Consider the following 26,089-nt stretch of genomic DNA (forward strand, 5'->3'; position numbering starts at 1 on the left):
CAAGCTCAGCAGAGGAGAGAGAGCACAGTGTAGGCACTTCAATGTAGACACGACAAAAGTTCATTTCATGTCATCAAAGAAATAAAAAATAATAAAAACCTAACTCTATGAGTGCCTCTTGTACTATGTGTTAGTTTTATGTGTAATTACCCACTAAGTGAAGAAATGGATGCAGCCCTGTCTGTGTTAGATGCAAAAAGGGATGATGCGAGAAGCAGAAAAATGAAAGAAACCCTAACTGGTATCAGTGAATCCTCACTGTAAATACACGCTGTCAGGACAGGGGCAAAATTGGTTATAGCCCCGTAGGATAAATCAAAGAATTGATAATCACAAACATAATATTCACTGTAAAAATCAACTGGTCAAAGGTACTATAAAAAACAGAAATGTAAATCAGTACTAAAATGTAAATCAGTGGTTAGTAATCATGTTCATGTTAATGTACCCCTAAGGAATTGTGATTAGTAAAGATGAAAAAAAAAACAAAATTTTGGACAACAGTACCATGTGGCCTAACCCACTCACTGTTACCTGGCCATTTACCTGACTCCAGGAACCCACAGCACGTCCGTCTCAACACACCTTAAGTCTGCACGTGACGTATAACAGGAAAGACAACCATGTACACTCACAAACAAACAAATTTGTGTAATCAGAGATAGAAATCTGTGGTTTCAACGAGTCTGGTAACTGGGATCCCCCACCTTCTACGTTGCAGATGGTAGCGGAGGAGAAGGAGGAGGATGAGGAGAGGAACTCACCGTCCCCGGCGCAGCTGCCTGGGCTGGCGGTCTATCGCGACGCGGTTCCAAGGACCAAGCCAGGCGTCCATTAACATCATCCAGCGAGATTCCCATGAGTTTCAATGCGGCGGAGAACCGACGGTTTTGGAAAATGAACATAGCCCAAATTAAGCAGATGTTTACGCCTATAATGAATATCACCACAGAGTCAGCGGAGGACCAGGAGTAAGACACCGGTCGAAACCGAAGGTCGGGATCCGACGACAGCTCACGCAACACTTTGTTCACCACACCCACGCGAACCACGGTCGGACCTTCGAACTCCACCCGAACCACCGTCGCTGGAGAAAGAGCAAAAGAGATGGTATCATAGAAAGTGGAGGATTCCACTTCAGACCTATGCTCACCAGGATCCAAGTGATATAGAGAAACCTCACCCACGTGGACCGTAGCACCCCGGGGAACCTTTACCCACAAGGTCGCAGATGGTAGGTCCACCTTAGTAGATACCGAACCCTCAAAGCAAACTTCAGCTTCAGTAGCAGGGGTATTGAGTAACCAACGGTCGCCAACGATAACAGCTTTACTGCTCATCACACGCGAACGCGGAGTCACTGTCATAGGACATTTAGATGTATCAGACAACTCATCAACGCCACACACGACAACAGCCTCCCTATGTATAAAAGGTGTGCTTGGGCACATAAAGTGCAGACCACGGTTGAGAGAACACGCGCTCAAGTCCGGTACCAACCTGACGTGGGGCGCGTGGTCCTGATACGCAATGACCGGAGGCGTATGCAACTTGACGTGAGAGTTGTGAACCCAGTTACCGACATTCATGACATCTTTCAACCTATAGATGTTCCGTGGAGAAACCACAGGTAAGTTGATGAGGAAGGCTAGCTCTCCCGCCTCTGGAATGATGGATAAGGGAATAGCACTGCCCAACGAGAAGCCTAGGTGAACCTGTAGCGTAATCGGGGCCTCAGAGGTCACCCTAGCAATCGCAGCCCGGACCATGTCTTGGGACACGAGGTAAGGAGGGATCCTCCCCATAAGGAGAAGGTCGATTGAGGCGCTCACGTCCCGACCATAGTCGGCCAAACAAGCCGTCAGCATCTGTGTATGACCATAATCAACCTCCACAAACGAACGCAACTCATTCACGGCGGCTGTTGTCTTACGCAAAATGTTACTGTGAGTGTTCAGCACCACCATAGTTTGTTTTTCAGACACGCCCAGCTGTATCAGGGCACGCCGCTGCTGCAGTACCTGTTTACGCAGTTTTGGATATTCCCTGCCAAGCTCATCAACATGTCGACGAACCGTGTGAATCTCAACCGAGTTGACGGCGGAGAACGCGAAATTTAAGAGATTGCCAATAATATTTCCGATGGAGAAAAGTCCGTCCAGGAAACGCTTTGGTCTTTTCCTGGTTCCAGCAAGTTCCCCGTTAGAAACTGTGAACTTTAGCGCTTGTTTTAGGATGTGACCGACATCGGCAATCGCATGCTGTGTCATCGTACGAGTCCAATGTTCACCCGTTTCCGACAGGTTGCCGAAGGCCGTCTTCATCTTATCAGTACATGCCATAGCGGGGTCGAATTGTACAAAGATCTTTTGCGAGTACAATCGATAGTCAGTCATCAGTAGGCCTGGGTGGTCTCGGAGTGCGATCCCCGAAGAGGGCCCAGGGCTATACAGTCGCGTCAGTGGAGGCCGGTGATCGGTACCAACCGCAGGTGATAGCAGGCCAAAATACACGATCAACAGAACATAACCCACCAGAGCCGGGAATGGAAACCAGGGGTGCTTCAGGTTGTAGCCTCGTGTGGTCACGCGAGGGTCCGGCGCAGGTGGAGGTGTCGCAGGGCCAACGGTCGACGCGCAGGTGTAGTTGGCGATGGCCGAGTCAGGCAGCGCCGGTCCAGGACCCCAGGCCCCCACGCCTTCGGTAGGCGAAACACCAGCCTCCGGGCACAAGGTCACCAGCGCACGTCGCTGTCACTGACGTCCACCACCTGTCGTGCACGGTCGGGGTCATCCCCTCCAAGGCTCCGGGCGTTGATGCGAGCAGCAGCCCCACCCTCAACACCTCCTTTGGTAGGCTGATCCCCCACCGCAGGGCTTGCTGGCACGGGTGCTTTCTCATCGCAACCACTAACCCCCCTTTTGGTGGACAAGTCCCCCAACTCCGCGTGGAAAGGTCTCACCGTGACCACTCAAATACCCCGGACGGCATGGCCATCCCAGGCGACTGACCGATCGACTGGTTCGACAACCCCGTCGTCGTCATCACCCTCGGAATCCACACCGAGGTGTTCAAGGGCCTCTAAAGGTACCGGACTGGTGAAAGTAGTCCGGAGCGTCCAATCACTCAAGTCAAATTCTGCCCCAATGCGATTTAACAGGTCACACCCCAGCAGGAGTGGAAACGAGTCGACATCAGCCACCAACACCGGGTGTTGCACGGTCATGAACCCCACCGTGAGGTCGATGAGCGCCAAACCTTTGAAGGGGATCTCGACGCCAGTGAGCGTTGGAACCGGCACCGTGCCGGGTGCGAATGCCAAGTCTTGACCCCTCGACTCCGCAGCCATGCGGACCTGCTCCCAAGCAGACCGGGACATGACCGTGTTAGTTGAACCAGAGTCTATAAGAGCCTCACAGTCTCTCACCCCCGCCATAGTCACTAGAACGTGAGGTTTCCCTGAGTGCCCCCGTCTGACGATATTGCCAAGGACAATGTCCGAGTCGTCAGACCGACATTCGGATATGATAGGCTGGTGTCTTCGTTCGGTAGGCCAGGTCACTAGGCCTCCACGTGTCACCTCACGAGCGCTGGTAGTATTAACCTCCACACGAGTCACCGACGCCACAGGTGCCGGCGGATCAATCATCGTGGTGTGCCTCACGTCCACCGCCCTGGCCCCAGCCGCCGATTCCCAGTGTGGCGGCGAAACCCTTCTTGTCGTCGCACACATGACCTCCTTTGGTGTCGTGTCTGTCCGCATCTGGCGAAGGAGTTCCTTCACCATCCGACGCTCCTCTGCGGTGGCACCCTCAGACTCACGGTCCCGCCCTCTGGCGGGGCTGTGACTCCCGCGTGACGCATACGGGGAGCTCGCCCTCAGAGGCGTGCGACCCCCGTCCGGGTGAGGCGACGCCTTCCTGTAGGGCCTCGGAGAACCCCCCTTTTTCTCGAAAGAAACACAGCGGTTAACACGTCCCGGCCGCAGTGACTTAGGGGCCCCCCCGTGAGCAGGCGGTGGGGTCCGGGGTCTCTCCGGGTCCCGTCGCTTGTTGACTGATCGATATTGTTTGTCATCAGTATGCTGGCCCCCCTTTTTCCGAGGTCCAGCTCTAAACCCTTTCGGCTTGCGATCCCTATACTCAGCACCCTCTAGTTGCAGCGCGTCTCGGTCTCCTAACGCCATAACTGATGGGATTGTTTGATCCTTTCCCGGTTTTACCGAACCGCACGAAGGCGCAGCTCGCCATCCGTCTGAGCTCTCTCATGGGCGTGGTGTCTGAATCCACCGTACCCATGTATGAGCTGTAGTGGACATGCTGATTTTCAAGGAATAAAGCCTTAAAACCTTTATCTTCCTCCATCCCATCCTTGCATTCCGTACCAATGTATGCGTTGAATAAACGTTGATAATAGACCTGCGGGTCTTCAGCACGACCCTGTTTGACTGATAAGGCTAACTGTAAGCCAGGCCGTTGTGTGTTGTAGGTGTACTCTTGCCGAACCACCTGTTCTAGCTTTTCTTAGTCGTCCCCAATGTCGTTACGCTTGCGATCAATGAGCGAACCCACGCCATCGGAGCTCAGTCTTATCACAGAGATCTTGTCCTCCATGGACATTCCCGGACACCGCCTGAAGTGGTGCCGGAGGTCGCTCAGGTACGCATCAACCGGGTACGATGTATCCGGCTTAGGGCTGAACTTTTTCACGCTCCGAGACATCCTGTAGATGTCCGGTTGAGGATAACCACGGTACAAGTCGGGTGGAGGGGGTCCATATGGGCTAGGTGGCACCGGATGATGGCCCTGACTTCTGCCAACCCCATCGGATGCGCTCCCACCTGCCGGTGGAGCAGCATCTACAACGTGATGGGTCGGATGTGGTGGTGATGTCTGAGAGGTCGAAGGTCGTTCGTCTTTCAGAGCAGACGGTCCCGCCTGCCGTGCTTTCATAAGCGCCATTTCTTTCTTCAGATTTGCTACCTCGGCTCTAAGCTCATTCGCTTCCCGGTGTAGTTCAAAGTTCTCCTTTACCACCATGTCCCGCTCCTGCGCTATCTGGGTCTTGGCACGTAACGCCATGTCCTTATCAGCCTCCGCTACCATCAGCTGGTTGAGGATTGTATCTCGTATACCTACCTCCTTCTCCCACAAATGCGACAGCAGGACCGAGAAATCCACCAAGACTGTTGTGCGTTCCTTTGCTCCAAGAGCCTTACCTGATGTGGGAACACGGCCTACGGTAGTCTCATGTAACTCTAGCAGGTCATCAGTGGAACGCCCCCCCAGACCTTCCTCGTACTGGTGTTCTCTTAAAGTTGACTCTCCCACTACACGTTCCACGGCATAAATCACCTGACGTCCTAGTGAGCCAGGGTTGGCTTCTGCTGCAGACATCTTCAATTAAAATGTCTATAGAAGAAGTATTGACAAGTAAAAGTGGTTAACGAATTAACAGTAGTTTAATTTTTATTATTATTAATATTTTATGTTCTTCTGTCAGGCCAAAACCGTTAAGTAATGCCAAAACGCCAATTGCCCTTGACCTGCCCAAAATGGCCGGTCGAGCTACGTGTTGGGCCACCTAAGATGGCAGAGTTGTGCGCATGCATTGTCCGTCACTCGGTGCTCCCCCCCTGTAGCAGAATCACGACTCTAAACACCGGAACGTTATTTAGAACCGCCGCTACCGTTACCTAAAAGTACACCGTACCGAAAGGTTTAGCGGATTAAAGGACGCAGAATCGCTGCGTCGGAACGGCTTGAAAGCTTCGCGGGACGCGTTCCCGAGCTTCTCACCGAGAGTGGCTAGTTAGCTCGTCGGCTAATGCTAGCGAACGCCCTGGAGCGACCAGGGTCTTAAAAGTGCCTGATCAACCAACGGGCATCTCGCTCCGTGGTTAAAACGGACTTTAAACAGCGTACGCAATCTGGATGCAGTACCGCTCTGCGGTAAAAACCCGACTTACAGCGTTTACCAAGCAAGTTAAGCTACGGTAGGTGCTAACGAGTATTCCGACAAAGAACAGCGCGGATCAGGCGCTCATTGAACGGAAATAAATTTCCGACGGAGTCTTCTGTCTCCGATTACACAAATGGATGCACACAGCATCACAAACACCGCGACAAACAATAAACAGACGGTTCCAACGTATTAAAACAGGAGAAATGTTTACCCTCAAATGTAGGCCTCAAAATGGCCGTCAGCACACGTCAGCACTTAAGGTGTTTTGATGAAACAGAGCCTCCTGTCGGAGGGTGATGAATGTGCACCCCCCTTTCTGAGAAGCTGAATGAGGGAAACGCTCGCCTTTCCTCTCCCTGAACTCCCTGAACTCACACACTGGACAAAAAAAAAAATCCCACAATATGTCTCAAAATCGGCACAAAGTGTAATAAACTGTGCAGATATCATGCATGGCTCGCCACTTGTAACAGAATTGAAGTGATGTAACTATCTAGAGTTGTATTTTAATACACTGTAAGTAGATCACTTTTTATAATCAGAAGAATAGGCTGTTTTTATCATCAGGGAGTTTAATTAAACACTCTGTATTGACTTTGAGACAAGACAAGAGAGAGAGATGGGATCGTTTGAGAATCTTTAATTTCTTAATTATAAATTCTAAACAATCTACCAGGACTAATTCTGTGATGGATGAAAATGGATTTGGATGTTGTGTTGGTGCGTGTGTGTGTGTGTGGTTGGTTCAGACTCCTTAGGCTGACGTCATTGAATCTGGTAGTCTTTGTTATGACTAGATATCACGAGGCTTATAAAGTGATGACATGAGCCGCTATTTTGCCGTGTACGTACCCAGTGGGGGGCCTCCCAGGTAGATCAGGAAATGCCAGGTCTGGAGACCTCGGATGTGCGCTGGAGCTGTCGGAGCAGCGGTCGCAGCGTTTCAAAGCCCGTCTGAAGGGTCGACCCCGGTACCAATCGGCGGCGTCAGCAGGTGCTCTTATTTTGAAAGGATGTTGTCTGGTTGTTAAACGACGAAAATCTCCAACTTCACAGTTCTTAGTTTAAAGAAGAAAACACATCTGGCCAGGCTGTGCTTTTCTTTAGGATGACGGTGAATAGAACTGAAGTCAAAATGGAACTGAGCTTAAAATGGCGTTGCCTTGTTTTATATCTCTGAATTGTTTTAAGTTTCAGTAAACGGGATTGAACACTTTAAGTCAACAAGCCAGATTCTCCTGCGGGAGCCTAAAGCTCTGATTGGTTGGAACAATGTGTCATGCGTTTCTATGGAGATGAGGATCAGTCTGTCTGTGCAATAGTCCTGTTTTCATTAAACACAAATCATGATATATTTATTTCACAGATCATTCACTTGATTATTATTGATCAACATATGTTTTGCTTAATTTTTTTAATCACAAATAAAGTACTTTGATTAAGTAAAGCTTCTTCTCCTCCTTCTGGCTCTTCTCCTGGAATGTAAACAGTCCGAGGAACAAACGACCTTGGCTTTTCTACACGGGTGTTACTGTGCACAGGGGCAGCTGTGTGGAGCTAAAAATGATGAACTTCATAACCTTACAACCACATTGAATTTTGAAAGATGTCAAATATTTTCTGTCAAACTATTAATTAAAAATATCACATAGTCAGTTTTCATTTAATGCAACAAACCTGAAACTGCAAAAGCCACATTGATGGTTCCATAGTGTAGTGGTTATCGCGTCTGCCTCACACGCAGAAGGTCCTGGGTTCAAACCCCCAGTGGAACCACAGTAATCTTAATTGTTTGGCTACAGTTCAGTTATTAGAACATATTCAAGGGCAGTCTGTAAATGTTTCCTGTTAAAGCTGATGGTGATATATTCTTCAAACATAGGGATTTCTTGAACTCGATAGAATCCTAAAATGGTCTTCTCATTCATCAAGACGAAAGTCACTAATGGAATTACAAAAGAACCAAAGAAATTTCCCAGGAAGGAATAGTTTTTTGAAAGTGTTGTCACCCCATAATTGTAAATGCAAAAGAATGTATCTATAGCTTAATTTAAAATAATGTACATTGTACCAGTTCCTTGCATTGGTGTATTCTTACTAAATGATCAATTGATGCTTTGACGGCAGGAAACAAAAAACAAGAATCTTCTTCCGGGGTTCCATTCCTAAAGCGTAAAGTGACTTAAGCTGGCTTCAGTAACAACTCTTTATGCTCAACGTACTTCTCTTTTTGGATTGTTCCTTCTATATAAAATGTTTTGAAGCAAGGTTCCATGGTGTAATGGTCATCACATCTGTCTAACACACAGAAGGTTCTGGGTTCAATCCCCAGTGGAACCACTAAAGAGATTGCTAAGTTTTGCTCATGCACTTTTCATTCCATATTTGAGTAAACTGGTAGGACTTTTTCAATCAGAGATGACAATTCCATAATTCAGCTTTCAGGATCTCTGCTAGTGATGCGTAAGTTCTTCGCATTAGATGTAGACCACATTGAATTTTGAAAGATGTCAAATTTTTTCTGTCAAACTATTATGTAAAAATATTAGTCAGTTTTTCATTTATTGCAACAAATCTGATACTGGAAAAGACATATTGATCGTTCCATAGTGTAGTGGTCATCACGTCTGCCTCACATGCTGAAGATTCTGGGTTCAAACCCCAGTAGAACCTCAGTAATCTTGGTTGTTTGGCTACAGTTCAGTTATTAGAACATATTCAAGGGCAGTCTGTAAGTGTTCCCTGTTAAAGCTGATGGTGGCATATTCTTCAAACATAGGGATTTCTTGAACTCGATAGAATCCTAAATGGTCTTCTCATTCATCAAGATGAAAGTCACTAAAGGAATTACAAAAGAACCAAAGACATTTCCCAGGATGGAATCGATTCTTGACATTGTTGTCACCCCATAAATATAAATGCAAAAGAATGTATATATAGCTTAATTTTAAATAATGTACATTGTACCAGTTCCTTGCATTGGTGTATTCTTACTAAAGTTATCAATTGATGTTTTGAGGGCAGGAAACAAAAAACAAGAGACTTCTTCGGGGGTTCCATTCCTAAAGCGTAAAGTGACTTAAGCTGGCTTCAGTAACAACTCTTTATGCTCAACGTACTTCTCTTTTTGGATTGTTCATTCTATATATAAAGTTTTGAAGCAAGGTTCCATGGTGTAATAGTCATCACATCTGGGCGACGGTGGCACAGGAGTTAAGTGCTCGCCCCGTAATCGGAAGGTTGCTGGTTCGAGTCCCGCTCAGTCTGTTGCTGTCGTTGTGTCCTTGGGCAAGACACTTTACCCACGTTGCCTGCTGGTGGTGGTCGGAGGGACTGGTGGCGCCAGTGCTCGGCAGCCTCGCCTCTGTCAGTGTGCCCCAGGGCAGCTGTTGCTACATTGTAGCTCATCCCCACCAGTGTGTGAATGTGTGTGTGAATGGGTGAATGACTGATTGTGTTGTAAAGCGCCTTGGGGGGTTCTAGGACTCTAGAAGGCGCTATATGAAATACAGGCCATTTACAGGCCATTTACATCTGTCTTACACACAGAAGGTTCTGGGTTCAGTCCCAAGTGGAACCACTAAAGAAATTGCTGGGTTGTGCTCATGCACCTTTTCATTCCATATTTGAGTAAACTGGTAGGACTTTTTCAATCAGAGATGACAATTCCATATTTCTGCTTTCAGGATCTCTGCTAGTGATGCTTAAAATCTTGACTTTAGATGTAGACCACATTGAATTTTGAAAGATGTCAAATATTTTCTGTCAAACTATTAATTAAAAATATCACATAGTCAGTTTTCATTTAATGCAACAAACCGGATACTGGAAAAGTTAAATTGATGGTTCCATAGTGTAGTGGTCATCACGTCTGCCTCACACGCGGAAGGTCCTGTGTTCAAACCCCAGTGGAATCACAGTAATTTTGATTGTTTGGCTACAGTTCAGTTATTAGAACATATTCAAGGGCGGTCTGTAAATGTTTCCTGTTAAAGCTGATGGTGACATATTATTCAAACATAGGGATTTCTTGAACTCGATAGAATCCTAAATGGTCTTCTCATTCATCAGGACGAAAGTCACTAATGGAATTACAAAAGAACCAAAGACATTTTCCAGGATGGAATCGATTTTTGACAGTGTTGTCACCCCATAAATATAAATGCAAAAGAATGTATAAATAGCTTAATTTTAAATAATGTACATTGTACCAGTTCCTTGCATTGGTAAATTCTTACTAAATGATCAATTGATGCTTTGACGACAGGAAACTAAAAACAAGAATCTTCTTCCGGGGTTCCATTCCTAAAGCGTAAAGTGACTTAAGCTGGCTTCAAAACAACTCTTTATGCTCAACGTAATTCTCTTTTTGGATTGTTCCTTCTATATAAAATGTTTTGAAGCAATGTTCCATGGTGTAATGGTCATCACATCTGTCTAACACACAGAAGCTTCTGGGTTCAATCCCCAGTGGAACCACTAAAGAGATTGCTAAGTTTTGCTCATGCACTTTTCATTCCATATTTGAGTAAACTGGTAGGACTTTTTCAATCAGAGATGACAATTCCATAATTCAGCTTTCAGGATCGCTGCTAGTGATGCGTAAGTTCTTCGCTTTAGATGTAGACCACATTGAATTTTGAAAGATGTCAAATTTTTTCTGTCAAACTATTATGTAAAAATATTAGTCAGTTTTTCATTTATTGCAACAAATCTGATACTGGAAAAGACATATTGATCGTTCCATAGTGTAGTGGTCATCACGTCTGCCTCACACGCTGAAGGTCCTGGGTTCAAACCCCAGTGGAACCACTGTAATCTTGGTTGTTTGGCTACAGTTCAGTTATTAGAACATATTCAAGGGCAGTCTGTAAGTGTTCCCTGTTAAAGCTGATGGTGGCATATTCTTCAAACATAGGGATTTCTTGAACTCGATAGAATCCTAAATGGTCTTCTCATTCATCAAGACGAAAGTCACTAAAGGAATTACAAAAGAACCAAAGACATTTCCCAGGATGGAATCGATTTTTGACAGTGTTGTCACCCCATGAATATAAATGCAAAAGAATGTATATATAGCTTAATTTTAAATAATGTACATTGTACCAGTTCCTTTGCATTGGTGTATTCTTACTAAAGTGATCAATTGATGTTTTGAGGGCAGGAAACAAAAAACAAGAGACTTCTTCGGGGGTTCCATTCCTAAAGCGTAAAGTGACTTAAGCTGGCTTCAGTAACAACTCTTTATGCTCAACGTACTTCTATTTTTGGATTGTTCCTTCTATATATAATGTTTTGAAGCAAGGTTCCATGGTGTAAAGGTCATCACATCTGTCTTACACAGAGAAGGTTCTGGGTTCAATCTCCAGTGGAACCACTAAAGAAATTGCTAAGTTGTGCTCATGCACCTTTTCATTCCATATTTGAGTAAACTGGTAGGACTTTTTCAATCAGAGATGACAATTCCATATTTCTGCTTTCAGGATCTCTGCTAGTGATGCTTAAGTTCTTGACTTTAGATGTAGACCAAATAGAATTTTGAAAAATGTCAAATATTTTCTGTCAATCTATTAATTAAAAATATCACATAGTCAGTTTTCATTTAATGCAACAAACCTGATACTGGAAAAGTTCAATTGATGGTTCCATAGTGTAGAGGTCATCACGTCTTATTAGAACATATTCAAGGGCAGTCTGTAAATGTTTCCTGTTAAAGCTGATGGTGACATATTCTTCAAACATAGGGATTTCTTGAACGCGATAGAATCCTTAATGGTCTTCTCATTCATCAAGACGAAAGTCACTAATGGAATTACAAAAGAACCAAAGACATTTCCCAGGATGGAATCGTTTTTTGAAAGTGTTGTCACCCCATAATTGTAAATGCAAAAGAATGTATCTATAGCTTAATTTTAAATAATGTACATTGTACCAGTTCCTTGCATTGGTGTATTCTTACTAAATGATCAATTGATGCTTTGACGGCAGGAAACAAAAAACAAGAATCTTCTTCCGGGGTTCCATTCCTAAAGCGTAAAGTGACTTAAGCTGGCTTCAGTAACAACTCTTTATGCTCAATGTACTTCTATTTTTGGATTGTTCCTTCTATATATAATATTTTGAAGCAAGGTTCCATGGTGTAAAGGTCATCACATCTGTCTTACACACAGAAGGTTCTGGGTTCAATCCCCAGTGGAACCACTAAAGAAATTGTTAAGTTGTGCTCATGCACCTTTTCATTCCATATTTGAGTAAACTGGTATGACTTTTTCAATCAGAGATGACAATTCCATATTTCTGCTTTCAGGATCTCTGCTAGTGATGCGTAAGTTCTTCACTTTAGATGTAGGCCACATTGAATTTTGAAAGATGTCAAATATTTTCTGTCAAACTATTATGTAAAAATATTAGTCAGTTTTTCATTTATTGCAACAAACCTGATTCTGGAAAAGTCACATTGATGGTTCCATAATGTAGTGGTCATCACGACTGCCTCACACGCGGAAGGTCCTGGGTTCAAACCCCAGTGGAACCACAGTAATCTTGATTATTTGGCCACAGTTCAGTTATTAGAACATATTCAAGGGCAGTCTGCAAATGTTTCCTGTTAAAGCTGATGATGACATATTCTTCAAACATAGGGATTTCTTGAACTCGATAGAATCCTAAATGGTCTTCTCATTCATCAAGATGAAAGTCACTAATGGAATTACAAAAGATTCTAACAGATTTTCCTAACTGCAATCATTTTTTGACAGTGATGTCACCCCATAACTGTAAATGCAAAAGAATGTATCTATAGCTTAATTTTAAATAATGTACATTGTACCAGTTACTTGCATTGGTAAATTCTTACTAAATGATCAATTGATGCTTTGACGGCAGGAAACTAAAAACAAGAATCTTCTTCCGGGGTTCCATTCCTAAAGCGTAAAGTGACTTAAGCTGGCTTCAAAACAACTCTTTATGCTCAACGTAATTCTCTTTTTGGATTGTTCCTTCTATATACAATGTTTTGAAGCAAGTTTGAAGCAAAGTTCCATGGTGTAATGGTCTTCACATCTGTCTAACTCACAGAAGGTTCTGGGTTCAATCCCCAATGGAACAACTAAAGAGACTGCCAAGTTGTGCTCATGCACTTTTTCATTCCATATTTGAGTAAACTGGTAGGACTTTTTCAATCAGAGATGACAATTCCATAATTCAGCTTTCAGGATCTCTGCTAGTGATGCATAAGTTCTTCACTTTAGATGTAGACTTTTGAAAGATGTCAAATATTTTCTGTCAAACTATTATGTAAAAATATTAGTCAGTTTTTCATTTATTGCAACAAACCTGATACTGTGTGGTTCTTTTTCCTTATCAAAAACAAGAGAGAGACAGGTTTTGTCCAAACTCAGCGTGGGGCATTTATTTACACAACTCATCCATACATCACCAACACTTCATAGGGGACAGCGTCCAGCTTCGATCTAGCACCTCGGCTGGAGATCCTTCCGCAAAAGCCCACATTCTCCTACACCACACAGCATCATATACTCTTCAACCCCCACCTCTGAGAAATGATGAGGTGCTACTTCCACATCCTAATATGGTCAAAAGTAGTTGAAACTTACATAAGCTGGACAGATCAACATGTTTTTGGAGCATGTGCTCAGCAGCTGGGCTGCCTGATAAACGGCTGGTATTGATAAGCAACATGTCAACATGCACGTACACAAAACACTGCTTTTAGCTCCTACAGATCCCCCCCATGGGGGTGTCCACCCCCATTAATAAGCTGGCTACATAACATATAACTTAACACATAAGTGAACGTTAACATAAACCAATAAATGGGTGTCGAATGGCAAAATGACAAATACACTACAAACTTCAACCAAACTATATAGGTATATATGTAACGACGAAGTAACTGCAAACCAACACTTGGATGAGTACACAAAGTAAGTATCAGCTTCAAAACACAATATGGAATGTGACGTCTTTAACCAGCTCAGTAACACATCAAAATGCATGCGCAAACTGTAAGGGGGCGAAAACCTGTCCGCTGTTCTTAACAGGAAAAATTCCCCCTTGACCTCCTGGCCCCAAACAGGACGATCACATAAAGCACAGAGTGAGCATGCAAGCCTATCCTAAGTATATGGCAGACATTAGTTAACAGTGAATTAACAAAAGAACACACGTAAGAGAAAACAAACTGATGAAACCTTCCAACAGAGAACAAAAATCATAAGCATGATTGAGCATTAATTACCCTTAGCAATATTGCAACCAGTAATTGTATGTGAATATGCAATCAAAAATACAAACTCATGTGAAATAAATGATTGACGTGGATACGAATGAACGACTAAATGATGTCGCTGTGACTAAACCTATAAAAGTTAAACACAACAGGAGGTGTAATGAATATACTTAATGTAACAACACAACTGCTCAACCGAAATAGAGAGCGAAGTCAGAGTCCCAGTTGCAGAACTGAAAAAAGAAATGGAGTGAAGAAAACACAAGAGTCAAGTTCAGTTTTATTGATGACTGCTGCAGGGGTCTTGCCGCTGGAAGAGGACTTTGAGGCCGATTCCTTAGTCGAGTGCATGTAACCACAACAGCAACATCTCTGATGAGACGCAAAGATTACTTCGCCGTTGTCCCATCAGCCGTCCCGTTCTCCAGGCACAGTGGGTGTCGTGCTGAGTCCATTGCGGCCATTTCCATTTGCACATATTGAGACGACGCAGCAAGGTTCATTTGGGCAGCCAGAATTCGCTCCCACAGTCTCCTCACAACAGGTAGGATGCAACATGCCAATAGAGAAATCAGAATTAGTACTACTACTGCACTAATTCCTGCTTTTACCAAAATAGCTCCCCACTGACCCAATTTGAGGGCTAAGGAGTCTAAGGACCAGCTTTCCCTGCCTGCATTCTCCCTCAGCTCTATCTTTAAATCTTTCAATTTCCTCATTCCTTCAGTAAATGCACCATCAGGGGCCGTATTACTTGGAAAGTAGGTGCAACATTCTTGCCCACTGGAGTTCAGAAACTTACAGAGCCCACCTTTCTCGGCCAGCAACCAGTCCAAAGCCTGGTCGTGCTGCAAAGTCATTTTGACGGTGGCATGAAGTTGTTCACCCAAAAGGCCAAGGTTATTTACTGTGTAATTTAAGATTCTTTGCTGATTAAAATAAACATAGTTGATCCATTTCACATTCTTATTTATTGTTATGCAAGGAAGAATTGACTCTAAACCAGCTATTACCTCATCTCTGGCTTGAAATTCTATGGGAATTCCTGTTGGCAGTCCTATGGCGTTTAAATGCACTTTATGATCAAACACATCATACCTCTTTGTCCTACGTCTATTGGTAGTCTCCAACTGAAGTAATTCACTCACACCTTCATGCAAGATAGTCACTGGAACTTTCATACGTACTAGCGTACACAACCCAACCCAAAAACTTGGCAAAACATTCATTAGAACATCACCACCACACATCCAGTAGCTGTCGGCCACTGGAATGTCTTGCTCACCTATGAGATCCAGAGTGGGAATCGTCATCGATATGTCATCACAATCCTGACTAAGAGTTACAGGGTTTTCATACCAAACAGGGGTGTCAATGAGAAGTGGTGTCACATTTGCATGCGGGAACCAGGATAATACCCAAGTGACGTTACAATTGACAGATGTATTACCTACGTCCACTCCTCCATCGTCAGCGAAACCTCCGCTTGCAAAACATTCATAATCAGCACTATAATCAATTTTGTAGTCCGTTGGAGGACCATTTTGGTCTGTTTGGACCGCAAATTCAGCACATTCCTCTAAGATGTTATATTCTGCATATTTTTCAACATATTTGTACTTATCTCGTGTACCATGGAGCAATCTGCATTGGAATCCACACAATGGCATCTTAAGAAGAGGTGGAATCTTTTTATTTATCTCTATTTCCTTTCTAGTCTTACATGTGCGTCGTTGTGTAACGGCACATTCACTAGAAGTATACTTTTCCGGAACAACCTCAGGTAACATTCCGGGTGCTTGAGCGCACACTATGCAGTCATTAGAAGTCATTTCTCTTGTCGTATACAAAGCCCATTTATACCAACTATTTTGCATGGCGGCATCCCAAAGCCTATCCTCTATAGCCAATTGTCTGCTCGCTCTAGGGGAGATAGGCCCTGTGTTACCGCCGGACCTAGGTCTAATTGGCCCAAATAGTGGCTTAGGTACAGCTTTGCGATTGGTCACTTCTTGTTCATTTTGTCCTTTCTGAGTGAGATTACGAACATGGTTACTACCAGAGGTTGCCGTGGGAAAGCCAGATTTCACAGCCACACCTCCTGTGGGAGTTGTAGTACTGACAGGTGGCTTAGCGGTTACGCTTCTCAGCTTGCTAATTGGCGTTGTTTTAGATCTTGAAATCAGTGGAGTCACTAGCTGTAAAAGAGAGGAAGAGCTCCAGTCAGCCCTCACCTCTCCGACAGGGGCTGTGGTAGTCAAAACATCAGGGATCACAGTAGCAGTAGCGCCAGTAGTCAAAACATTACTTGGAACTGTGGTTGTTACACCAGTTTTAACAATTGCTACGTCGAATGCAGGCAGGGATGCCGACCTATGTTGCATCCGCCCTGCTGAATTGTACTTAATTTGATCACGGTGTGCTGCCTCGTCGTTGACCAAGTCGTCTGGCGTATGCTCTTGTGATGGGTCGACGAGTTGCTCCTCGGCCATCGTCTCCATCTTCACCTCCTCCAGCACCATCATCAGACCCCCTAGTGTTATCCAAAACAGAACTGTCATCAGGCTTAGCACGCCCTTCCTTCCTCCGGCCATCATGCCGGTTTGCTACTTCAGACACGATACTGCCCTGAGTTTTGTCTTTGACTTTCGTGCAGTGCGTCAGATGATGCCACATCGATCCTCCTTTGACCTGGACTGCTGTTGGCGTTGCTCGAACCACTTTGTAGGGACCCTCTCGTCGCGGTTCGTGCCACTTCCTCCTGAAAACTTTGATGTACACCTGGTCTCCAGGAACTACCGGCCCGTCTGCGCCTGCGCTAGAGACGAGCTCCTTTCTCTTTTCCTGCAAATAGATGGCTTTATGGATGCTGGTTAGTTGCTTGATATAGCTTTTGAATTCAAGCTCTAGCTGTTCCAGCGAAGGCCCCTTGTGGGGTCCTCTAAGCTGAGGAGCTGGCATTGGCCTGCCTGTTAGGACCTCATGAGGTGAAAGATGCGTGCTTCTGTTAGTTTGCATGCGATAGCTCATTAAGGCAAGCGGCAATGCATCAACCCAGTTAAGGTTAGTACAAGCACAGATTTTGCAGATTTTAGACTTCAACGTCAGATTCGCTCGCTCGACCATCCCTTGGCTCTGGGGGTGATAAACTGATCCTAATCGTTGCTTTATCCTTAGTTGTTGCAACACACCTTTAAGGACTTTTTTCAACAAAAGCAGGACCATTGTCCGAGCTTATTTCCGACGGGATACCAAAGCGAGGAATCACTTCTCTGACTAGAAACTTTACCACTGTTTCTGAACCTAGATCTTTAGAGGGAACGGCTTCGATCCACCGACTGAATCTGTCAATGATCACCAGCATGTACCGTTTCCCATGCACAGACTTAATCATGTCAACATAGTCAATGACCAAATGTTTGAAAGGACCTCCGGGCACTGGAATGTGTCCCGCTGGGACTGTGATGCCCTTTTTTACATTGTTCTCAGCACAAATGTCACACTGATCTATTACTTCCTCAACCATGGCTTTTAGGTATGGTGACCAGTAACCTTGTTTGTTAAGTCTTTTCAGCACCTCTGCACGACCACAATGATCAGGACCGTGGCTTTCCGAGATTAGCATAGTCAGCAAGGAGACAGGTGCAACGATCAAGCCCTCATGAGACCTCCACAAGCCGCTTGAGTCCATTGTTGCACCTCTTCTTCTCCAACACTGCTGCTCGCTTTTCTCTGCCTTTTCCTGAATCAGAATGATGTCTTCTGGTGTTATTACAGGCTCTAATGATATTACAGGTCTCAAAATGGCTTCTTCACACCTGGAGGCAGATTTTGCCGCCTCATCTGCTGCATTGTTGCCTCTGATGACATCACAGTTACCCTTGCGGTGCGCAGGGCACTTTACAATGGCTAGTTTCGATGGAAGCATCATTGCTGAGATCAGCTCGTTGATCTGCTTTCCATGAAGGATGGGTGTACCATCCGTCTTCTTAAAACCTTTTTGTCTCCACACACTTCCAAACAGGTGGCAAACACCATGTGCGTATGCAGAGTCAGTGTAGATAGTTGCTACCTGGCCACTTGCCAACTTGCAAGCTTCGGTCAGGGCTTTGAGTTCCGCTAGCTGTGCAGAACAGGGTTGGTTACACTTTTCAGCTTTTACTGTTTCAAATCTGTCATCTACTTTTTCCACAACAGACAACGCTGCATGGTTTCCTAAGTAGTCTCTAAAACATGAACCATCAACAAAATAGGTGACATCAGATTGGTCGAAAGGGGTAGATTCCAAATCAGGCCTTAGCTTAGTGTATCTAGATACCTCGGCTATGCAGCAATGTGGTTCTCCTTCAAACTCAAAGGGAACACTGTTAGCAGGGTTTGCTGCGGTACACCTCTTTATGACAACGTCAGGATATGTCAGTAGTGGCATATACTGCAGGCATCTTGCTTGGTTTAACACAAACTTCCCTCGGTTGATTAGTTCAGATATTTTGTGATGTGTGTAGATGGTGACAGGATATCCCATTGTTATCACTGAGGCTTTCTCATAAGCATAATGCAAAGCAGCCAATCCTTGATAACAAGGGGGCCATCCCTGTGCCACATTGTCAAGTTTTGCACTGTAGTACGCAATAGGTTGTTTCCGACGTCCACTGCATGTGTCCTGCATTAACACTTCAGAGGCATACATGTCATGTCTGTTTGCGACGTACAGCAAAAATGGTTTTGTGTAGTCAGGTGTTGCTAAACTTGGCGCAGTTTGCATGTCTTGTTTGATGGTTTCAAAAGCTATCTTAGCTTCATTTGTCCATTTTAGAGTCGATTTTAAAGACTCACTTCCAGCATCTTTAATCAGTACCCTAAGTGGTGCGGTTTTTTCAGCATAGTTTTCAATCCACTCGGAGTTGAAACCAGTCATTCCCAGAAATGTCATCATTTGTCCAACAGTTTGTGGTTGTGGAGCTTTGCTCACACCTTCCATGTGTTCTGGTGAGATGGCGACAGTCCCGTGGGAGATTACTCTCCCTAGGTACTCTACCTGTGGTTGGCAGTACTGAAGCTTTGTCAGAGAGGCTTTGTGTCCTCCCCGAGCTAACTTCTGGAGGACTTTAATGGAGTCACGATGACAATCATCGATTGTTCGTGCGCAAATCAGTAGGTCATCAACATACTGAATCACAGTGCTGTTCACCTCGATGCCTTCGAGGCTCTGTTTCAAAATCTGATTAAAGATGTGTGGACTGTGTTTTAGCCCTTGTGGTAGCCTTCTGTACGTGAGCTGTCTCCCACGAAACGTAAAAGCAAAAAGATATTGTGATTCTTTGGCCAATGGGATGCTAAAAAATGCTGAACACAGATCAATTACCGTGAAGTATTTAGCTTCCCCATCGATTTTACTCAGTAATGTGCTTGGATTTGGCACGTCTGCGTCAAAGTCAGTGATCACTTCATTTACAGCTCTTAAATCTTGTACCAGTCTGTACTTGAGCTTGTCTGCTTTTAGCACTGGCAGAATTGGAGTGTTACATGTGCTATAGGTTTCTTTTAATACTCCTGCTTGAATTAGACCTTCAATAGTTGCATTTATACCCTCTTCTGCTTCTGTTTTTAGTGGGTATTGGGGTCGATAAGGCAGTCTTGCATTTGGCTTCAATTCCACTTGAACTGGAGTTGCCGATGTTACCAGTCCAACATCCGTGTCATGTTTAGACCATAGCTGGTTTGGAACCTGTTTTAGCATGTCGGCTTTCAACTTGTTTTGAACTGTTTCTGATTCTGCTACACCTTGCATGTGTTTTTTGTTTGCAACTGTTACAACCTGTGGTTTTGACATCATGGTGGTGCCGCAGAGAATTTTAATCATTTCTGCATTTTTTGTAGCATAGATTAGCGGGTTATCTGTTTTCTGCCACTCTGTTTTAGTTGCTGTTAACATCATTGGTCCAAGATCTCTTGACTCAAAGCCTTTGTTTACCATTAAGGTAATGTGTGGTGCTGATTCTGGCACAGTGTGCCATTTTTCAATAAATGGGTTTTCTTCCACATTCACAGCTGCACCTTGCTGTCCTATCACGATGTATTGTGACACTAGCCTAACGTGCAAGTCTTTTGTTTCTTTGTCCCATTTTTCTTCAAAGATTCTACTGACTGATGGATCATAAGTCATTGTGCAGTGATAGTCACTGAACGGTACAGTAGCTTCTGGAATTTGAGCTTCAATAAATTTTTCCCATTGTTGAAACATCTCTGAGACTGGCTTGTTAATGTCACCAAGCCAGTAGACCTTAGCGTATTCTGTCTGAGCAGTCATTTGAAAGTTTATTCCAGAGCTATCTACATAAATTCCTTCTGGTGTGCACCAGATTTTTGTTTTTAGTTTACACAATGCATCTCTTCCTAGTAGATTAACTGGAGTTTGGTCTGAAATCAGAATTGGGATTACGATTTCAGTCATCAACTGCTAGCCTTACTGGAGCTGTTAAGGGGTTTATTTGTTTTGTTCCCGAGAACCCTGTTGTCTTTACGCTTTTCTCAGACATGGGGAGATGAGTTGCATAATTTGATTTTATGCATGAGTAGGTTGCCCCAGTATCAACTAACATTGGGACCGATTTGCCTTCTATTTTAACATTGATCACTGGTTCTTTATTGGCGTTAGCTATTAAAATTGGTAGTTGCTCCTCCCCCCCAGGGCCCTCCGGGTATCCCTAGAATCCTTGTTGTGCTGCCCATGGATTAACTGGACCTCCTCTTCCCCGGTTTGGTCGTGTTCCACGACCACGCCCAGACCATTCAGGGTTTGGAATTGGATCCGGACAGTCTCGATACAGGTGACCCATCTGGCCACACCCCCAACATGAACCTGGAAGTGGGGGTCGGTTCTGCTGCACCCAGCCTTGTCGGGTTGGGTAGCGATTGGGGAAACGATTTGGAAATTGTCTCTGTGGTCCAGGCTGCTGTCTACCATACTGGTTTGGGTAGACATTGATAACCGGTTGAGATGGAGTTTGAGGCGGGGCCACAGCTGTCTTCAATGCTTGGGTTTGACTGTCACTCTTGCTGTCACTTTTCTCCACTGCCGCCTGGGTCTTCACCTTGTGCTGGAGATCATTTATGTGCAACTGCGTGAGTTTTCTCTGAGCGCACTTTTCTTGCTCAATCATTTTGTTATTGTCTTTCCGATAGCGGTCCACTGCGTGGACTACATGGTCTCTGAACTGCACATGTGGCATTGAGTCCAGTCCCACAACATCCTCCAGTTTGTCTCGCACAGGAGTCGGGAGAGCAGAAATCAGGGATGTTCGGAACAGAGAAGTCATTATTGGCGTCCCCTCAGGACCCTCCTCCGTCTCCAGCTTCCACCGTCTGAGCTGCCTGTCAACGAATGACGCAGGACTCTCAGTCTCTGAAAGTGGCTCACCTTTCAGAGCTTTGGGGTCAATCCTGTTGGGATATGCTGCTCTTAGTATGTTCCAGAGTGCATTTCTGTATGTGTTAAACTCCGTGCCGTCAGCCATTGGGTCCAGCATCCATTGGACTCCATTGGATGCTAGCAATGTTCCCATAGCTGATGTCCCAACAACTCGAGCCAAAATAGCTTTGAGATCTCCAAGGGCAAGCATTAGCCCAGTTGTCTCCTGTTCGAAGGCCCCAATCCACCTTCCAGCGCCATCTTGAATGTGGGGCAGCCGCGAAACCAAACCAGTGAGGTCGAGGCTCTGCCAGGGAATATAATTAGCTCTTGTGCCCTTAATTAAAATTGGGTACTGACCATCATTAGTGTATCGAATAGGTGGTTTTAAGTCATGTCTGGGTCTCAGATCACAGTTGTCACTGCTAGGACCTGGTTTTTCCTTCTCCTGAGTCAGACCTGTATTTGGGTCACCACGCTCTGGTGAGTGAATGCCTGGTTTGTAAAAAGGCTTGAAATTTTTCTCCTTGTTTGTGCTAGTGGTGTTCTACCTAACCTCATCTGAATGTGTGCCTGTGATGTGATTTAAGGATTTCCGCAGGCCTTCAGATATGTCCTGTATAATTTGGTCAACATCGTTTAGCTCATCATGTACATCCTCATCCTTGTTCTCAAGGTCAATCCAGTATGAGTTAGCCTTCGGTTGCCTTTTCAAAAAATCCTTATGTTCTGCAAAACAATCAATCTCCCTTCGTCCTTCTTCACTTACCGCTCGACGTTCTGTACTACAATATTTTGGATGCGTTCCATGAGGTGGAGTTGTTTGTTCGAATTCTCATTCCTCACTTCCTTTTGCATGCTTTTCTTTGCCAGGTGCTTCATCTGATTGCTGTGATGTTGTTAATTTTAAAATTGCATTGTCAACATCTAAACCCTTAGGACCTTTGTCGAATGTGTCGCGCAAATCAAAATCTCCCGTAATTGTAACGGTTCCCAAGAGGGGATACAGGCCCTCTTCTGCTGGGGCCTTCACTTCCTTCTGGGGTTTGTCCAATTTGTCTTTCATTTTAAGGATGGCCTGTTTAAAGTTCTGTCTGTAAATCTTTCCTTCATTCCTGAATAAATCCAGGATCTGAATTTCCTTTTCTCTTTTATGCTGTCTTTTCTTGGACCCATCTGCTTTATGATCCTGAATTCTCAATTCCAAATTATTGCACGCTACTACGTCGAAAGTGCCTTCAGATGGCCACGGATTGCATAGTTTTCTCGTCCGTTTTGACCACTTCTCTGACATGTGCTTTATCTCTTTTGCTAAAGCAGGATTCTTTGCTCCCAAAATTCCTGCTGGCGTGACCGACATTTTGAATTTTCAGTGACACTTATTATTCCTCTGATTAGTAAACTAATTATTTATAATCTCCTGAAAATAAAACAAGAATTGAAAGTTGAAATAGATACTGGTGACATATGACGCTGTGGTCTTGAGTAATCTGTTGTTGCTCTGTTTACACAAATGTTGAACAATTTATCTTATTATTGTAAATGCCTTAAAATCAAATCTCTTCTGATGTAACACTAAAGTAAAGTTAGTTCAAAAAAGCTTTAGTTATTGTTGAAAGAAAAACTTAATGCCTGAAGGTTTTTATAGGTGAACCGTTTAAATCTGGATTGAATATGTATTTATTTGTCCTTAGCAGCTGTGCTGCAGTGGCAGGCTAAAAATAGCCTTATGCTGAATCTCAAGCTTGTGTGTGAGCAAAACTCAGCCCACAGGGTGGGGTTTCTCTACGCCCTCTGGCTCACCAACCTATCCACACACAGAGGTGGAGTCAGAGGCGGGATCGCCTCTGTACTTCTGTGTCTGTGCGTGTGTATGGAGAGGACAGCTTGTAGGTGGAGCTTTGCGCTTCTGGACTGGCCCCTCTGTTCAGTCTAAACTTGAACTGACAGCTCAGGGTGTCTACGGAGAAACGAACACGCTGACGACACCCAAGAGCATTCAGCCTTCAGATTTTAGCAACTCTCATACAGCTTTATAACATTACAACACAGGAAAAAGTCAACCACAATAGAGACCGAATCAGCAGAAGAAGAATCAGTTTCTCTCTAATTTATCCAAGCAATAGTTTAAACAAGATCAGAGTATTTGAACTTTCATGAGTAAAACAACCACACACAGCAAAGCTTTCACACTTGCATAGAGATAAGAAAAACACACTTCAAAGCAATTTGACACCAAAGCAACATTTTATGCCACACACTCAACACGCATAAACATTATTATTTATTTATTAATCATAATCTATATTTCTCATATTTCACATTACCCAGCTGGTAAAAATAGTTATCATGCTTGTGCACTTCAGCATATATTTTTATTTATATATATGTCACTCTAAAACTAATTATTTTAACTTCTGGTTTTCTGTTTAAAGACTAATCAGACCAAGATCACAGACTTTGAAATTTGTATAACATTAAACATCAAAATTTAGCACTGCAGTGAATAATATTGATTTGTATTACTCCTTTGTTTTTCTTTTTTCCTCCTCTAATTCTCTGGCGCCTGACACACCCGTTCATCTCACACACCCACTTCTCAACTCGCACACACGCTTTTCTCCTCCACACACACACGCTTATCTCACACGCCTGTCCCACACACAAAACTTCTCTCACAAACCCACACACACACAAACAATTTCTCCAGCACTCGAGCTCCAGAGTTGTTTACAGCCACTTTGCTGCAACTATGACGTCAAACATGCCTTTGCCAAAAACTCATGAAATTTACCAATCCCCGAGGATTCAACCGAATTACTGGCAAGCTTATCTGTCACAACTTCAGCGCTTTTTCTCAGATCCCAGTCTTAGCCCGGCTTCACCGAGGCACCCTACTGGATCTCAATTGTCGACCTTTTTCACTTGTCCTCCCTGGACTTTTTATCAGCTGTCAAATTCTATTCCAATTCTCGCTGTCCCAGCTTTTAATTTGTCACTTAAACTTTGTCCGTCATCAAAATGACTCAGCTGACTCCACACATGTGTTAATATTTATCACCGCTGTTCTGGACAAATGCCTCTTCTTGTTATTATAACTTCTAATTTATGAGAAGGGCATGTTTTTTCTCTCAGACCACTTCACAATTCACGGAATATCTCCAAAATTGAACAAAAACTGTTCTTACCTAAGGGCCCAGAAGTGAAAGTTCAGTGGACTGCGAAACGATCCGAAGAGTACGCCTCTACTCCACCTTCGTGGTCGCCAAATGTGGTTCTTTTTCCTTATCAAAAACAAGAGAGAGACAGGTTTTGTCCAAACTCAGCGCGGGGCATTTATTTACACAACTCATCCATACATCACCAACACTTCATAGGGGACAGCGTCCAGCTTCGATCTAGCACCTCGGCTGGAGATCCTTCCGCAAAAGCCCACGTTCTCCTACACCACGCGGCATCATATACTCTTCAACCCCCACCTCTGAGAAATGATGGGGTGCTGCTTCCACATCCTAATATGGTCAAAAGTAGTTGAAACTTACATAAGCTGGACAGATCAACATATTTTTGGAGCATGTGCTCAGCAGCTGGGCTGCCTGATAAACGGCTGGTATTGATAAGGCAACATGTCAACATGCACGTACACAAAACACTGCTTTTAGCTCCTACAACTGGAAAAGCCACATTGATGGTTCCATAGTGTAGTGGTCATCACGTCTGCCTCACACGCGGAAGGTCCTGGGTTCAAACCCCAGTGGAACCACAGTAATCTTGCCCAGGAACCACTAAAGAAATTGTTAAGTTGTGCTCATGCACCTTTTCATTCCATATTTGAGTAAACTGGTAGGACTTTTTCAATCAGAGATGACAATTCCATAATTCAGCTTTCAGGATCTCTGCTAGTGATGCGTAAGTTCTTCACTTTAGATGTAGACCACATTGAATTTTGAAAGATGTCAAATATTTTCTGTCAAACTATTATGTAAAAATATTAGTCAGTTTTTCATTTATTGCAACAAACCTGATACTGGAAAAGTCACATTGATGGTTCCATAGTGTAGTGGTCATCACGTCTGCCTCACATGCTGAAGGTCCTGGGTTCAAACCCCAGTGGAACCACAGTAATCTTGATTGTTTGGCTACAGTTCAGTTATTAGAACATATTCAAGGGCAGTCTGTAAGTGTTTCCTGTTAAAGCTGATGGTGACATATTCTTCAAACATAGGGATTTCTTGAACTCGTTAGAATCCCAAATGGTCTTCTCATTCATCAAGACAAAAGTCACTAATGGAATTACAAAAGAACCAAAGACATTTCCCAGGATGGAATCATTTTTTGACAGTGTTGTCACCCCATAAATATAAATGCAAAAGATTGTATATATAGCTTAATTTTAAATAATGTACATTGTACCAGTTCCTTGCATTGGTGTATTCTTACTAAAGTGATCAATTGATGTTTTG

General features: G+C 44.1%; 9 non-coding genes across 9 annotated transcripts; all 9 read left to right on the top strand.

The window, feature by feature from the left end:
- The first annotated feature begins 7,666 nt into the window (after nucleotides 1–7,666).
- Nucleotides 7,667–7,740, top strand: trnav-cac (transfer RNA valine (anticodon CAC)). Its single transcript has one exon. It is a non-coding gene; the product is annotated as a tRNA-Val (tRNA).
- A 491-nt stretch (nucleotides 7,741–8,231) lies between these two features.
- Nucleotides 8,232–8,304, top strand: trnav-aac (transfer RNA valine (anticodon AAC)). Its single transcript has one exon. It is a non-coding gene; the product is annotated as a tRNA-Val (tRNA).
- Nucleotides 8,305–9,808: 1,504 nt separating this feature from the next.
- trnav-cac (transfer RNA valine (anticodon CAC)) lies at nucleotides 9,809–9,881 on the top strand. The gene has a single exon. It is a non-coding gene; the product is annotated as a tRNA-Val (tRNA).
- A 489-nt stretch (nucleotides 9,882–10,370) lies between these two features.
- On the top strand, nucleotides 10,371–10,443 carry trnav-aac (transfer RNA valine (anticodon AAC)). The gene has a single exon. It is a non-coding gene; the product is annotated as a tRNA-Val (tRNA).
- A 260-nt stretch (nucleotides 10,444–10,703) lies between these two features.
- On the top strand, nucleotides 10,704–10,776 carry trnav-cac (transfer RNA valine (anticodon CAC)). Its single transcript has one exon. It is a non-coding gene; the product is annotated as a tRNA-Val (tRNA).
- Nucleotides 10,777–12,092: 1,316 nt separating this feature from the next.
- trnav-uac (transfer RNA valine (anticodon UAC)) lies at nucleotides 12,093–12,165 on the top strand. Its single transcript has one exon. It is a non-coding gene; the product is annotated as a tRNA-Val (tRNA).
- A 261-nt stretch (nucleotides 12,166–12,426) lies between these two features.
- trnav-cac (transfer RNA valine (anticodon CAC)) lies at nucleotides 12,427–12,499 on the top strand. The gene has a single exon. It is a non-coding gene; the product is annotated as a tRNA-Val (tRNA).
- A 12,817-nt stretch (nucleotides 12,500–25,316) lies between these two features.
- On the top strand, nucleotides 25,317–25,389 carry trnav-cac (transfer RNA valine (anticodon CAC)). Its single transcript has one exon. It is a non-coding gene; the product is annotated as a tRNA-Val (tRNA).
- A 283-nt stretch (nucleotides 25,390–25,672) lies between these two features.
- On the top strand, nucleotides 25,673–25,745 carry trnav-cac (transfer RNA valine (anticodon CAC)). The gene has a single exon. It is a non-coding gene; the product is annotated as a tRNA-Val (tRNA).
- The last annotated feature ends 344 nt before the right edge of the window (nucleotides 25,746–26,089 follow it).

This window comes from Nothobranchius furzeri, chromosome 14 (assembly GCF_043380555.1).
Source record: "Nothobranchius furzeri strain GRZ-AD chromosome 14, NfurGRZ-RIMD1, whole genome shotgun sequence".
NCBI lineage: Eukaryota > Metazoa > Chordata > Actinopteri > Cyprinodontiformes > Nothobranchiidae > Nothobranchius > Nothobranchius furzeri.